General features: G+C 39.9%; 1 pseudogene; it reads right to left on the minus strand.

Moving 5' to 3' along the window:
• Positions 1–12,147: 12,147 nt before the first annotated feature.
• On the minus strand, positions 12,148–13,877 carry LOC125354287 (annotated as a pseudogene).
• Positions 13,878–14,345: the final 468 nt, after the last annotated feature.

Here is a 14,345-nt window from a genome sequence, read left to right on the forward strand (position 1 = left end):
GGCCTTCTATTACTTGAGCCACACCTCAGATGTTGCTAGTTAATTGGAGATAAGAGTCTCCTAGATTTGTCTGCCTGGCAGTTGTTGAACTGGGATCCTCATATTTCAGCCTTCTGAGTAGCTAAGATGACCTGATTTCCTGAGTTACCAGCAAATGGCATGTTTTGTTTCTAATGTATTTTCTAGAAACAAGCCAAAGTTCATTTCATTTGTGTTTGTACACCAAGTGATTTTGAAATTACTTAGGAGCCTTCACTGGTTTGGTTTGCTGTGGTATTCTTCAGGCTTGGCCTCCATTTTCTTTCTTTTTGCCAGTCCTGGGGCTTGATCTCAGGGCCTGGGCACTTCCATGAGCTTCTTTTGCTCAAGGCTAGCATTCTACCCCTCAAGCCACAGCATTGCTTCCAGCCTTTTCTGTGTATGTGGTACTGAGGAATTAAACCCAGGGCTTCATGCATGCTAGACAAGCACTCTACCACTAAGCCACCTTCCCAGATTTTTGGCCTGCATCTTAATTTACATCAACAGTGTGTCAGTAGTTTACTGAGGACAGGCTTCCAGGAGAATCAGGAGGGAACCAGAGAAGCAGGATACCAAAAAAAGCAGAAGTAAGCAAGGTGGGATTGAAGGTGATGTCTCAGACTCCACTTGGTCCTGCTGGGCTCTGACCAGGAGGAATGGCTCTTTCACACTCCAACTGAAGACTAGCTGAAGGCCAACTGGAATGAAAGTCAAGTGCATGCTATAGAACTGCCAGCCCTCTGAAGGGAGACAGGGATGAGGACTTCCTGAAACAAATCATGTAGAAGCTGGGGGCTGGGCACACAGAACCATGGAAGGAAACTGAAGGCCTGTGGACCACACCCTTCCCTAACCTCTACTGTGTGTGTGTGTGTGTGTGTGTGTGTGTGTGTGTGTGTGTGTGTGTGCCAATTCTGAGCTTGAATTGAGGTTCTCCAGCTCTCACTTGGTTCATTTGCTTCAGGCGGGCTATCAGTTGAGCCACGGCTCCACTCTGGATTTTTTGTTCATTAATTGGAGTTAAGGGTCTCATGGACTTTTCTGCCCAGGGTAGCTTCAAATTGGGATCCTTAGGTCTCAGTCTTGGAGTCCTGGGTCCTCTACCTACTTCTGCAGGGGAACATCCTCCAGTGGTCCAATGTACACTGTTTCTTGTTGTTGTTGTTTTGTTTGTTTGTTTTGGGGAGTTCTGAGTCTTGAACTCGGGGTCTGGGCTCTGTCCCTCAGCCTCTCTGTGCTCAAGGCTATCACTCTACCACTTGAGCTACAGCATCACTTCCAGCCCTTTCTGTTTATGTGGTACTGAGGAATCAACCTAAAGACTTCATGAATGCTATGCAAGCACTCTACCACTAAGCCACATTCCCAGCCCCAGGAAAGCTATTTTCAAGGACTTGATGTGCACTGTAATTTCACACATGTATTGTTGACTGGCCATTATTAGAATTTTTTTCCTTTCTCTTTCATGCATGAGAGAAGAACCTATGAGCACTAGCATTCCATATTTATAAAACATGTTTGACTGTCTTTTTAAAACTTTTATTTCTTAACTATTGTTATTGCAAAGATGATGTACAGAGAGTTATGGTAACACAAGTCAAGTATTGAGTGCATTTCTTTTTGAACAGTGCTGCCTCTTCCCTCGTTTTCTCCCAGTTTTTCCCCTGCAGACCCCTCTCGCACAAGTTAATTTCCAACATAGTGTCTAGTGAGTATTACAGCTGAATTAGTTCACCCTTTGTCCCACCATTTCTGTGCTCCCCTCCCCTCCCCCAATCAGGTAAATTTACATACAAGGCAATAGGTACAGATGTCAAAAACAGAAACAAAAGGGGAAAAACAGAAAAAATATACAAAGAGTAAAAAAACTTCATTTCCATTTATTGGGGTTCATTTTGATAAGCATCATGTTATATGATCACATGCACATAGCTATTGAATCATGTGATCCTTGCCTAAAGGTATCCTCCTTCAGAGGCTGAGAATGTGGCTTAGTGGTACAGTGCTTGCCTAGTATGCATGAAGCCCTAGGTTCAATTCCTCAGTACCACACACACAGAAAATGCCAGAGTGCTAGCCTTGAGTAAAAGTAGCTCAGTAACTATGCCCAGGCCCTGAATTCAAACCCCAGGATTGGCAAAAATAATAAATAAATAAATAAAGCGTGCTCACTTGGCCTCACTGTGTGAATGTTTAGGGTTCTGTTTACTTTATCACATCCAAGTGTAATTTTTTTGTCTTTTACTATCCACACAGAAAAGCTACTGATTTTTATGGATTAATTTTATACCCAGCTATGTTGTCAAAGTTTCAGATGAATTCAAGTAACTTGGGAGATGAATCTATAAGGTTCTTTATATATGAGATCATGTCAGCTGCAAAGAGGGAGAGTTTTACTTTTTCCTTTCCTCCTTGGGTGCCCTTTATGTTTTACTCTTGGCTTTTTGCTCTTGCTAGGAATTCCAGTACTATACTGAAAAGGAGTGGGGAGAGCAGATATCCTTGTTTTTTTTGTTTTGTTGTTTTGGCCAGTCCTGGGGCTTGGACTCAGGGCCTGGGTACTGTCCCTGGCTTTTTTTTTGCTCAAGGCTAGCACTCCGCCACTTGAGCCACAGCACCACCTCTGGCCTTTTCTATATATGTGGTGCTGAGGAATAGAACCCAGGGCTTCATGTATACAAGGCAAGCACTCTTGCCACTAGGTCATATTCCCAGCTCAACATCCTTGTTTTGTTCCCGATTTTAGAGGACATGGTTTTAACTTTTTTTTTTTTTTTTTTTTTTTTTGGCCAGTCCTGGGCCTTGGACTCAGGGCCTGAGCACCATCCCTGGCTTCTTCCCGCTCAAGGCTAGCACTCTGCCACCTGAGCCACAGCGCCCCTTCTGGCCATTTTCCATATATGTGGTGCTGGCGAATTGAACCGAGAGCTTCATGTGTAGGAGTCAAGCACTCTTGCCACTAGGCCATATTCCCAGACCATGGTTTTAACTTTTCACCATTAAGTGTGATGCTGGCTGTAGATTTGTCATATACAGCCTTTATTATATTGAGGAAATTTCATGGATTCCTAGCTTCTCCAGAGCTTTTATCATAAAGTAGTGTTGAACGTTGTCAATTTTTTTCTGCATCTATTGAGATGATCATATGGTTCTTGTCCTTGCTTCTGTTGATGCGTTGAAGTACATTAACTGACTTGCATATATTGAACCATCTTTGCAATCCTGGAATGAATCTTATTTGATCATAGTGTATTATTTTTGTTAGTTGTTGAATTCAGTTGGCCAGAATTTTTTTGAGAAGTTTCACATCGATGTTCATCACAGAGACAGGCCTATAGCTCTCTTTCTTTAATCACTCCCTATCTGATTTTAGGATGAGAGTTATGCTGGCATTGAAGAGTTTGAGGAGTATTAGAGTGAGTTTTCCTTTGAAGGCCTTATAGAATTCAGCTGGGAATCCATCTGGTCCTGGGATTTTCTTGGATGGAGGGTCTTTTATTGCCATTTCTATTTCATTACTTATTATGGTTCTATTTAGTTGGTTTAAATCTCCTTGGTTTAGTTTGGGTATATCAGTATTTACTAGGAATTCTGCCATTTCTTCCAGATTCTCTAACTTGTTAGCATAAAGTTGTGCAAAGTATTCCTAATGTTCTAAATCTTGCTTGTTTCTGTTGTGATGTTTCTATTTTTGTCTCTAATTTTATTTATTTGGGTGTGTTCTTTTCTTTTTCTTTTTGGTCAGGCTTGCTAAGTGTCTGTCAATTTTGTAAATTTTTTCAATGAATCAGTTCTTTGTTTTGTTGATTCTTTCTATGGGGTTTTTTTGGTTTCTAATTCACTTATTTCTGATTTTGATTATTTGTTTCCATCTACTGGTTTGGGGTTTGGTTGTTCCTTTTTTTTTTTTAACAAGGAGTTTAAGGTGCATCATTAAATTGTTAATTTGAGATGTCTCCAATTTGTTGATGTAGGCACTCAGTCCTATAAATTTTCCTCTGAACATTGCCTTTGCTGTGTCCCAGAGGAGCTGGTATTTTGTATGTTCATTTTTGCTAAATTCCATAAATGTTTGAATTTCTATTCTTACCTCTTCAATGACCCACTGGTCATTCAATAATGGTTGGGTTTTTTTTTTTTTTGTTTTGTTTTGGTTTGTTTTTCCAGTCCTGGGGCTTGGACTCAGGGCTTGAACACTGTCCCTGGATTCTTTTTGCTCAAGGCTAGCACTCTGCCACTTGAGCCACAGTGCCACTTCTGGCCATTTTCTATATATGTGGTGCTGGGGAATCGAACCCAAGGCTTCATATATATGAGGCAGGCGCTCTTGCCACTAGGCCATATTCCCAGCCCTACAATGTATTGTTTATTCTCCATGAGTTAGAGAATTTTCTGTGACGGCTTTTGTTGTTGAGCTCTAATTTTATTCCATTATGGTCTAACAGGATGCAGAGAATAATTTCAATTTTTCTGAATTTGCACAGGTTTGCTTTGCGGCATAAAACATGATCTATTTTGGAGAATGTTCCATGAGCAGAGAAGAATGTTTTTCTGAAGATGCTGGTATATTTCTGTTAAGTCTCATTAGCCAATGTAATCATTCAATCCTGAGGTTTCTCTGTTGAGTTTTTGGCCAGGATGTTCTATCTAGAGGTGACAGTAATGTGTTGAAGTCACTAACAATCAATGTGTTTAGATCTATGTATGTTTTTAGGTTAAGTAGTGTTTGTTTGATAAAGTTGGGTGCTCCAGCACTTGGTGTATAGATATTTAGAATTGTTATATCCGCTTGTAGGAGAGATCCCTTTATTAACATCCTTTATTTCTTCTCAATAATTTTAATTTGAAGTCTATTTTACCTGATATTAGTACTGTTACTCCAGTCTGTTTATGGGCCTGTTTTCTTGAAAGATTTTATTCCAGCCTTTCACTTTCCAAATATGTTTGTTTTGTTGGCAAGATGTGTCTCTTGAACATAGTAGATGGATGGGTCTTGCTGTTTGATTCAAGTAGTTAAACCATGTTGTTTAATTGTAAAGTTAAGTCCACTAATATTGAGTGAGGACTGAAAAGTGTTTGTTAATGCCTGCCATATTATCCACCTTCTTAGGGACTGTGCCTTATCTTTTCTTATATTTATCTGGTTCTCTGTTAAGAGGCCTTTTCTCTGCCATTGATGTGTTCTTTCTTGTTGGATTTCTATATGTAGGGCATCTTTAAGTAATGTCTATAGTGCTAGTTTCGTGGAGATAAATTGTTTCAATTTTTCCATGTGATGGAAAGGTTTTTTGTTTTTGTTGGTTGTGGGGCTTGAATTCTGAGCCTGAGCACTGTCTCTGAGCTCTTTGGCTCAAGGCTAGCACTCTACCACCTGAGCCACAATATCACTTCTGGTTTTCTGGTGGTTAATTGGAAATAAGAGTCTCATGGATTTTCCTGCCCCAGCTGGCTTTGAACCCCAATTCTCAGGTCCCAGCCTTCTGAGTAACTAGGATCACAGGAGTAAGCCACCAGTGCTCAGCTATGGAAATTTTTTATTTGTCCCTCGGTTATGGAGGAGAGCTTTGTGGCACACTATTCTTGGTTGGTAGTTGTTTATCTTTAAGGTGTGGTATACATCATCCCAAGCTTTCCTTGTTTTCATGCTTTTGGCTAAAAATCTGTAGTTATTCTGACTTGTTTTCATTTATAAGTAATTAATATTTTCTCTCTGACAGCCTTAAGGATCCTTTCCTAGTGTGGATTACAATGTATCAGTGGGATGTTCTTTTCTGTTGTCCTTTGCTTAGAGTTCTAAAGGCTTCTTGTGTCTGGATGGGCCTGTGGTATGGATATTTGGGAAGTTCTCTGCTAGAATTCTGTTATATATTTTCTATCTCTTTATTTGCCTTCTTTTCGCCTTCTTCAGTATTTATCAGTCTTAAATTAGGTCCTTTGTGTTCTGAAGTTTCTGCAAGCTCATTTCTTGTTTCTTGGATTTGTTCTGGATAATTGTCTCCTGTTTTTCTATGCTACCAATCAGTCTTTGATTCCCAAGACTCTGTCTACATCATCTATTCTGCTGTCAAGACTTTGTACTTGGTTTTTTATTTCCTTGCCTTCTAATTGCTCATATTTGATGGCTTCAATCTCTTTATTGAAGCTTGCTTTTAGGTCTTGTATGGACTTCTTTTACTTCCTTGAGTCATTTATGTGTGTTTTCTCTCATATCTTTTATCTTAGTGACTTATTCTTATTTTTATTGGACCCCCTTCCCTTCTCTTGGAATTCATTTAACTTTCTGTTTGTGGACTCCATGAATTCCTCTAATAATATTTGGTTAGTCTCATCATGCTCATGCATAGCCTTGTGTAGGCTTTCTATCTTTTCATTAAGCATATTTATCAGCAGTGTTTTTTAATGCAGTTTGAGAGCTATCTTTTAGGTCCTTCATTGTCTGCTCTATTACCTAGTTATTTTGTGTGGGAGTTGATGTTCCTTGAATTGCCATTTTTCTTGTGTTTCTATGATTTGTTTTTCCCATTTTGGAAACAAAAAACTCAAATCCAACACCACATCAAAACACAACATAAAGTAAAAAAGCAATGTAGAATCCTACAATTGCATAGACTTTAAATCAGAGGTTTTAAATCATAGATAGGTTTCTCTATCTAAATATTTCTTCACTTTTGTTTGTGCAATGGTACTGTAGTGCAAGAAAGGAGATTATATATAGTTGTAGCCAGTGAACAAATCTGTTGTTAGGGTCTGAAGAAACTGAACCAAACCAATCAGGTGATAGAATGAGCCAACTAGAAAGAGTCAAAGTGGAAACAAAAACAGTCAAATGAATGGATAGATATTAAGGGAACAAACAAATAAAGAAAAAGAGAACCAGAAATAAAGGAAAATAGCTGGGAACATAGCCTAGTGGCAAGAGTGCTTGCCTCATATATATGTAGCTCTTGGGTTCAATTCCCGTGCACCACGTATATAGAAAACGGCCAGAAGTGCCACCGTGGCTCAAGTGGCAGAGTGCTAGCCTTGAGCAAAAAGAAGCCAGGGACAGTGCTCAGGCCCTGAGTTTAAAGCCCAGGACTGGCAAAAAAAGAAAAAAGAAAAAAAAAGAAAGAAAGAAAAGTGATTCAGAAATAAAGGAAAGCAAATTAAAATGAAACTAAAAGAAATAGAAAGAAAAATAAAGGAAGGAGAAAAAAAGAATAGAAAAATAAAGGACAGTGTAGGGGATGGCTATACCTTTAAAACCTGGGATTGCTTGGCTGCTAGCCATGCCCACCTTCTCCCCGGGTCTGGAACAGCCCCGTCCTCCCTCCGTCTGTAAGCACATGTCTCCTAATGGCACCGGCCTGAGCCCAGAGGACCGGTTCTTGGGGGACTGTAATCTCCCCCTCTGTGGAAAGTTCCATGACATCACCATGATGGACATGCTCACCAGCCTATCCTTAGCACCTGGTCAGTCCCTCCCCCTCCCTCGTCATTACTGTTATATAAACCCCTTCCCTGAATAAAACTTTGGGAAGCTCCTGAAGCTGACTCTGAGGTGTCCATGTGTACCCAGCCTCCTTGGTGAGTATGGGGGTGGGGAGGGCATTCTCGCAGCCACACCCGGTCCGGAGCTTATCCATATCCCTCACTCCCGGATTACTTCCTACTGGCCAGAGGATATGCGTGAGAGCGAAAGGGGACCACGTGGAGGGGGCAAATAGGCCCAAGATCTCTACACAGAAGGAGATATAGAACTAGCCTGGCAGGAAAGGAAAGGAAAAGAAGAAAAAACTAAACTAAAAATAAAAAATAGAAAATTAAACAAGCTGGGTGCTGGTGGCTCACATCTGTAATCCTAGCTACTCAGGAGGTGGGGATCTGAGGATCAAGGTTTGAAGTCAGCCTGGGCAGACAAATATGATGTTCTTATTTCCAATTAACCACCAGAAAACTGGGAGTGGTACTGTGGCTCAAGTGGTAGAGTGCTAGCCTTGAGCTGAAGAGATCAGGGACAGTGCCTAAGCCCAGAGTTCAAGGCCCATAACCAACAGCAACAACAAAAAAGAAAATGATTTTAAAAATATAGGCAGAATTAAGTAGGCACACAACTAAGAAACCGGGTTAGCATTAAGACAAAACAAAACAACCAAAAGAAACCAAACTAAAAAAGAAAACCAAACAAACCCAGAAAACAAACAAACAAACAAAAAACAAAATAGGGCTGGGAAAGTGGCTTAGTGGTAGAGTGCTTGCCTAGCATGAGTGAAGCCCTGGGTTCAATTCTTCAGCACCACATAAACAGAAAAAGCTGGAATTGGCTCTGTAGCTCAAGTGGTAGAGCTCTAGCCTTGAGCACAGAGAGGCTCAAGGACAGAGCCCAGGCTCTGAATTCAAGCTCCATGACCAGCAAAAAAAAAAAAAAAAGTGAGTTCTCCAATTTGTTTGGAGGACCTTGTGTCTCCAGATTTCTGGTATGCAGTCTTGTAGTGGAGTTTCTGCTTTAGTTGCTGTGATCTGCAGCTGTCTTTGTAGCCAAGATTGGGGGGGTGGGGGGCGTAGGGGGAGGAGTTCCTCATTTCACAGGTAGGAGGCATCTCTGATGTTAGTAGGTTGGGATCCATACTGCTTCAGTACACAGGACTGGGGCAGAGTTGGGTTCTGAAACCTTCTTGATTTGTGGGTGTGGCTGTTGCATAGATTCCCACTCAGTACAATTGGGAAATAGTTAGGTTTTTAAGGCCTTATAAATCAAAATGGAAAGATGAATTCTCTTAATTGGTTTGTTTGAGTGGCCAGAATAATTCCCTTGTGTAAGGAGCTCAGGGCCAATCATTATTGTGGTTTGGCTATAAAATGCCCTGAAGGCTTAGCCCCAACAGTTGGTAATATTAGATGACTCATAGGTGAATGGCTGTTTAGGAGATGCTGCCTGGTTAGGGTAAGTAAGTCACTGGGGATGTGTCCTTGGATGACTTTGAAAGGCATCTTGTTGCTAGCTATGTCAACCTCTTCTTCCTCTTCTTCCTTCCCCTCTACTTCCTCTTCCTCCTTATTTTCTGTCTCTGTTCTGCTGAGAAGTGAGCAGCTCTATTCCATTATACAGGCATTTTGTCTTAGCGACAGAAATCTGACTGATATACTTGTTATCAAATCAGGCATCAGCAATGGCAGTGACCACTTGGAAAAGTGAATGTGGCTGAGTCTACTTTATTCATGAACCCATTAAGCAAGTACTGGGGTAACTTGAGAAGGAAGCATACTAATACCTATGAAATAGTTTATCTTGTGTTAAAACAAATACATCAGAGGAATTAAACTTGTGTGTGTGTGTGTGTGTGTGTGTGTGTTGGCACTGGGGCTTGAATTCAGGGCCTGGGTACTGTTCCTTATCTTTTTCAGTCAAAGCTAGTACTCTACCACATGAGCCACAGCTCCACTCTGGCTTTAAAAAATAAAATGAAACAAATATACATATATGTATATATATATATATATTTATGTGATATATTTATATAGTCACATGCTTTCATTGCTTTATTATTAAGGTGTTGTACAGAGGGTTTACCATTTCACAATTCAGGTAATGTGTACATTTCTCTTTTTCAACAATGTCTCCCCTTTCTTAGCTTTCCCAAGTTTCACCCCCCTGTTTCCACATAGTTCATTTTCTACATAGTATGTACTGAATACCATGATGATGTTTGTTTACCCTTCCTCCCTCCCTTTTTGTGCCCTTTGTCCTCCCCCCCCCCACCCAGCAGAAAAAGAATTAAAACCAACTGAACAAAATACACACACACACATCAACAACAACAACATAAATAACCTATGTTCACTTCTGGATTTTTGATATTTCATTGGAGATAAGATTCTCACAGACTTCTCTGCCTGGACTGGCTTCAGACTGTGATCCTCAAATCTTAGCCTTCTGAGTAGCTAGGATTACAGGAATGAGCCACTGGCCATGTACAATTTTACTAAGAAAAGATTTTCAGGTCTCAGAAGCAGGGCAGGCTTGCAGTGGGCATAGTGGAGCATGTCTTTAATTCCCACACTCAGGAGGCTATGTATGGCAGGAGAATTGAGAGTTCTAGGCCAGCCTGGGTTACATAGTGAAACTCTGTCTTAAAGAAAAAGGAAATGAAGAATGACCAGAACAAATGGAAGAAAAAGAAGAAGAGGAAGAAGAAGAATTATTTCTAGTTGCAATGTGGTCTGAAAAATCATTTATGGGTAGAAAAAGGGACATGTCTAGACAATGGACAAGGCTTACAGAGGAAGCTACGTTGGCTCCAGGCAGCTTTTGAAGCTTATTGAACAAGATTTGACATTTGGCTGCAGGCAGTTGGCTGGGTCTTCAAATTCCTAAGTTATGTTACAGGGTTATTTTTGCATATGGGATTCAAAAGGTTGCAGTTTCTTATATAAAGACTCAAGTATGTGACTACAGAGGCTCTCTTAGGCCAAATTTCTTTTGGTTTGATAGTTTGACCCTTTAGGTCAACTTTTCGATTTTGAGCGATTGACCAAACCTTAGGGTGGTGATAAAACTCTCTATCATTGCAAGTAGATCTATTTGGTTTCCAAATGAAGTTCACAAATATTTAGTCTTAGTGCAGAATTCACAAGTCATGATAGACATTTAAATAATATGTTTTTGCTGATCTGGTCAAAGTGAGACAAATGATTAATGAGTGGCTACATGTGACTATTTATGTGTGCTAGGATCAGGAACTTTAAAAGGACTGGTTTTGATAAATATAAAAAGACTGAGATATACATCTTAGCTGGTGTCCTCATGAAATGAAGTAAATAAAAGCAAATCCAACAGGTGAAATCAGCTAGTACTGGCGGCTCATACCTGTAATTCTAGCTGTTGGGGAGGCTAAGATCTGAGGATCATGGTTAGAAGCCCAGTTTGAGCAAGAAAGCCTGTGAGACTCTTATCTCCATTTAACCACCAAAAAGCCAGAGCAAAGCTGTGGCTTATGGTTGAGCATCAGCCTTGAGTGAGAAAGCTAAGGGATAACACCCCGACCCTGAGTTCAAGCCTCAGTACTGGCACAAAAACACAAACAAAAAATGGAAATTGGTTGTAAATCATTTTTAATTGTACTAGTATATTTTTATTACATGGAGAGGGAATAAGACATTTGTATTTTTACCAGGGTTTGATATCATCCAGTACTTTTGCCACAGTATTAATCATTGGCTTTCCACAGCTTTTTTTTTTCCTATGCAGTTTTATGAATGAAAAAGCTCACAACTCTTTTCAACCATTTCAGATTTACATTTATCCAAATATTCCTGTTCAAGATTCTTTGGAGAACTGATTCTTAAAAAATACAGATCCAGCTATGCATTTCAAATGTGTAATATTATCTCCGATTGGCCAAGATCTCCCTTGTATTGGCATCACAAAGACATTATGCACCTATTTGGGGTTAAAAGTGTTGTCTCAATAGTACAGAACAATAGTAGTTATTAGTTAGGTAGTAACTCATGAAACCCCATTTATAGAATTGACAACACAACAGAGAGTAACATAATGTCCTATAAGTATTAAAGAAAAACAAGTTTACAAATAACGAAACTGTAGTTCCTAACTCTAAAATAGTTAACCATATCAAATGAGAGTAACATCAATTAATAAAGAAAAAGTACACTGCTAGTGCCCAGCATTCAGCCTTCCATAGCATACTTCACAGTTCCGGCCATTTCAGTTGAGTTGTTTGATAGACCAAAAAAAAAGATAAAAAACAGCATTAATTTTGTTGGGAAGTACGAAATAATTTTCTGTACTATTTGAAATAAATTTTGTGTTCATAAATAAATAAAATGGGTGTTTATCTTAAATTTTAATCATTCTTGTTAAAAAATAAACCTGTCAACCTTTAAAAGAAAAACACTGGTATATTTATTTATTTATTTATTTATTTTTTTTGCCAGTCCTGGGCCTTGGACTCAGGGCCTGAGCACTGTCCCTGGCTTCTTCCTGCTCAAGGCTAGCACTCTGCCACTTGAGCCACAGCGCCGCTTCTGGCCGTTTTCTGTATATGTGGTGCTGGGGAATCGAACCTAGGGCCTCATGTATCCGAGGCAGGCACTCTTGCCACTAGGCTATATCCCCAGCCCAACACTGGTATATTTAAAATAACATGTTTGGAAAACTGAATCACATTTTTCGTTGTCAGCATTATGCTTTGCTCTTGGTAGAATCATCTTTGTTTCTTCTTTTTACATCCCAATTATAAACCCTGGCCAATATCTGTAAGAATTGTCAAAGAAAACACAAATATAATTCTCATAGCAATATATGAAATGACTCATACAATTTCTTTACTGAATCAAAGACACAGAAATCACACATACACAAATATAGGCAAAAAAAAAAAACTACTGTTAATAGCCACACTGCTATACTACTGTATTAATTGCTAAGAAAACATATAAATTAAATCCTACCAAAACCAAGACAAGACTTCCAATCCACAGTTGTTTAGCATATCTAGTAAACTATAGTATTATTACATTTAATAAATGTCCTAGATACTCACAACATTCTTTAGAATCGGAGTCTTACTCTGCTGCCTAGACTTGCCTCGTACTCCTAGACTCGAGTGATCCTCCTGTTTCAACTTCCTAAGCAGGTGGGACTACAGATTCATGCCACCGTGCCGAGCTAAGTTTTAAAAGATAGGCCTTCATCCAAGAAATCAATAACCCAACTCATATCCTCCAATATAATATTTAAATTAGTACAATTATCAATAACTTTATCTCTTACCCTCCCTTTGGTTTAGGAATTCTACAAAGCTTGAAATAAGACAGGTATGGTCGGGTCCTTCAGGTAGCTTAGATCACAGAACTCTCCCTCATGTCTGCACACCAGCCTACCTTTCTTTTCTTTTCTTTTTTTTTTTTTTTTTTTGGCCATTCCTGGGTCTTGGACTCAGGGCCCGAGCACTGTCCCTGGCTTCTTTTTTGCTCAAGGCTAGCACTCTGCCACTTGAGCCACAGCGCCACTTCTGGCCATTTTCTGTATATGTGGTGCTGGGGAATTGAACCCAGGGCCTCATATATACGAGGCAAGCACTCGTGCCACTAGGCCATATCCCCAGGCCCGGGCCTTCCTTTCTTAACACTAATAATGAATGGCATTTCTCTAAACTTGGAAGACTCAGATAACTTCTTTTCTTTGGGTTCTTATAACTAAGTGACTGGATCTTGTTTTTCTCTTACATTTACCCTTTTTTGCTTTCCACAAGTACCAATCTTTCTAAGTCATCTCACAGATGAATAAGTCACCACATAAACAGACCTGTCTTCCTTCACTCAAGCACTAACCATGCTACAGCATGGAGAAGAAAAAGTACAGCTCCCATATGACTTCGGTAGTAGTAAACTGATCTCGAAGAAAGTCAAGATCTTCCTCAAGACAATCAAGATTCTTTGTAGCAGTAGATAAATTCTTTTCCAACAATGCCTGAGCTTCATCAATATAATATTCAAGCATTACATTAGCCCCCAACCACAGACACATTTTAATCAGAAGGAGGAACCGAAGCTTTGCAGTACAGGTTATCTGCCAATAAAAATCTGGTCTCCATTGAATCCAGGGACTCTTTTTTTCTTCTGCATGTATTTTAGAATTTCTAAAGTCTGCTTTATTTCAGGAATCTGACTTTTCAATCTCCTTTTCTTTTGAGCAAGGTTGAAATCCATAAATTTATACTTCTGATATTGTTCATCCAGCTTCTTTAGTACTGTGTCTGCAGTCTCATTCCCAGGCTGTTTCATGAAGGAATCTACGTTACAAACACAGCTTCAGGAATCCCCAAGTGAAGCCGCCGTCTGGACCCTGAGGCCATTTCTTCTACCACACCACCTTAGCAACTGCCATCTTAAGAAAGTCGTAAATCATTTTAGTAATGTTGGATCATCCCCAAATTTCCCCCATCTGTCCCTACTGATTAAACAAGAAGCCAGAAAAGAAGTATAGAGTATTTGAGACCTTGTGACACAAGAAATAAACAGCCAGGGGCCAGTGGCTCACACCTGTAATCCCAGCCACTCCTGAAGCTGTGATCTGAAGACTGCAGTTCGAAGCCAGCCAGAACAAAGAAAGGCCATGAGACCCTTATCTCTCATTAGCTGGCAAGAAGCCAAAAGTGGAACTGTGGGTCAAATGGTAGAGCATCAGCCTTGAGCAAAAAAGCTTAAGTGAGAGTGCGAGGTGCTGAGTTCTAACCCCAGCACTGACACACACACACACACACACACACACACACACACACACACAAACCCACAGTGTGTATTTAGTGTTTGCCCCCAGGTCT

The sequence above is a fragment of the Perognathus longimembris genome, chromosome 7, assembly GCF_023159225.1.
Source record: "Perognathus longimembris pacificus isolate PPM17 chromosome 7, ASM2315922v1, whole genome shotgun sequence".
Classification (NCBI taxonomy): domain Eukaryota; kingdom Metazoa; phylum Chordata; class Mammalia; order Rodentia; family Heteromyidae; genus Perognathus; species Perognathus longimembris.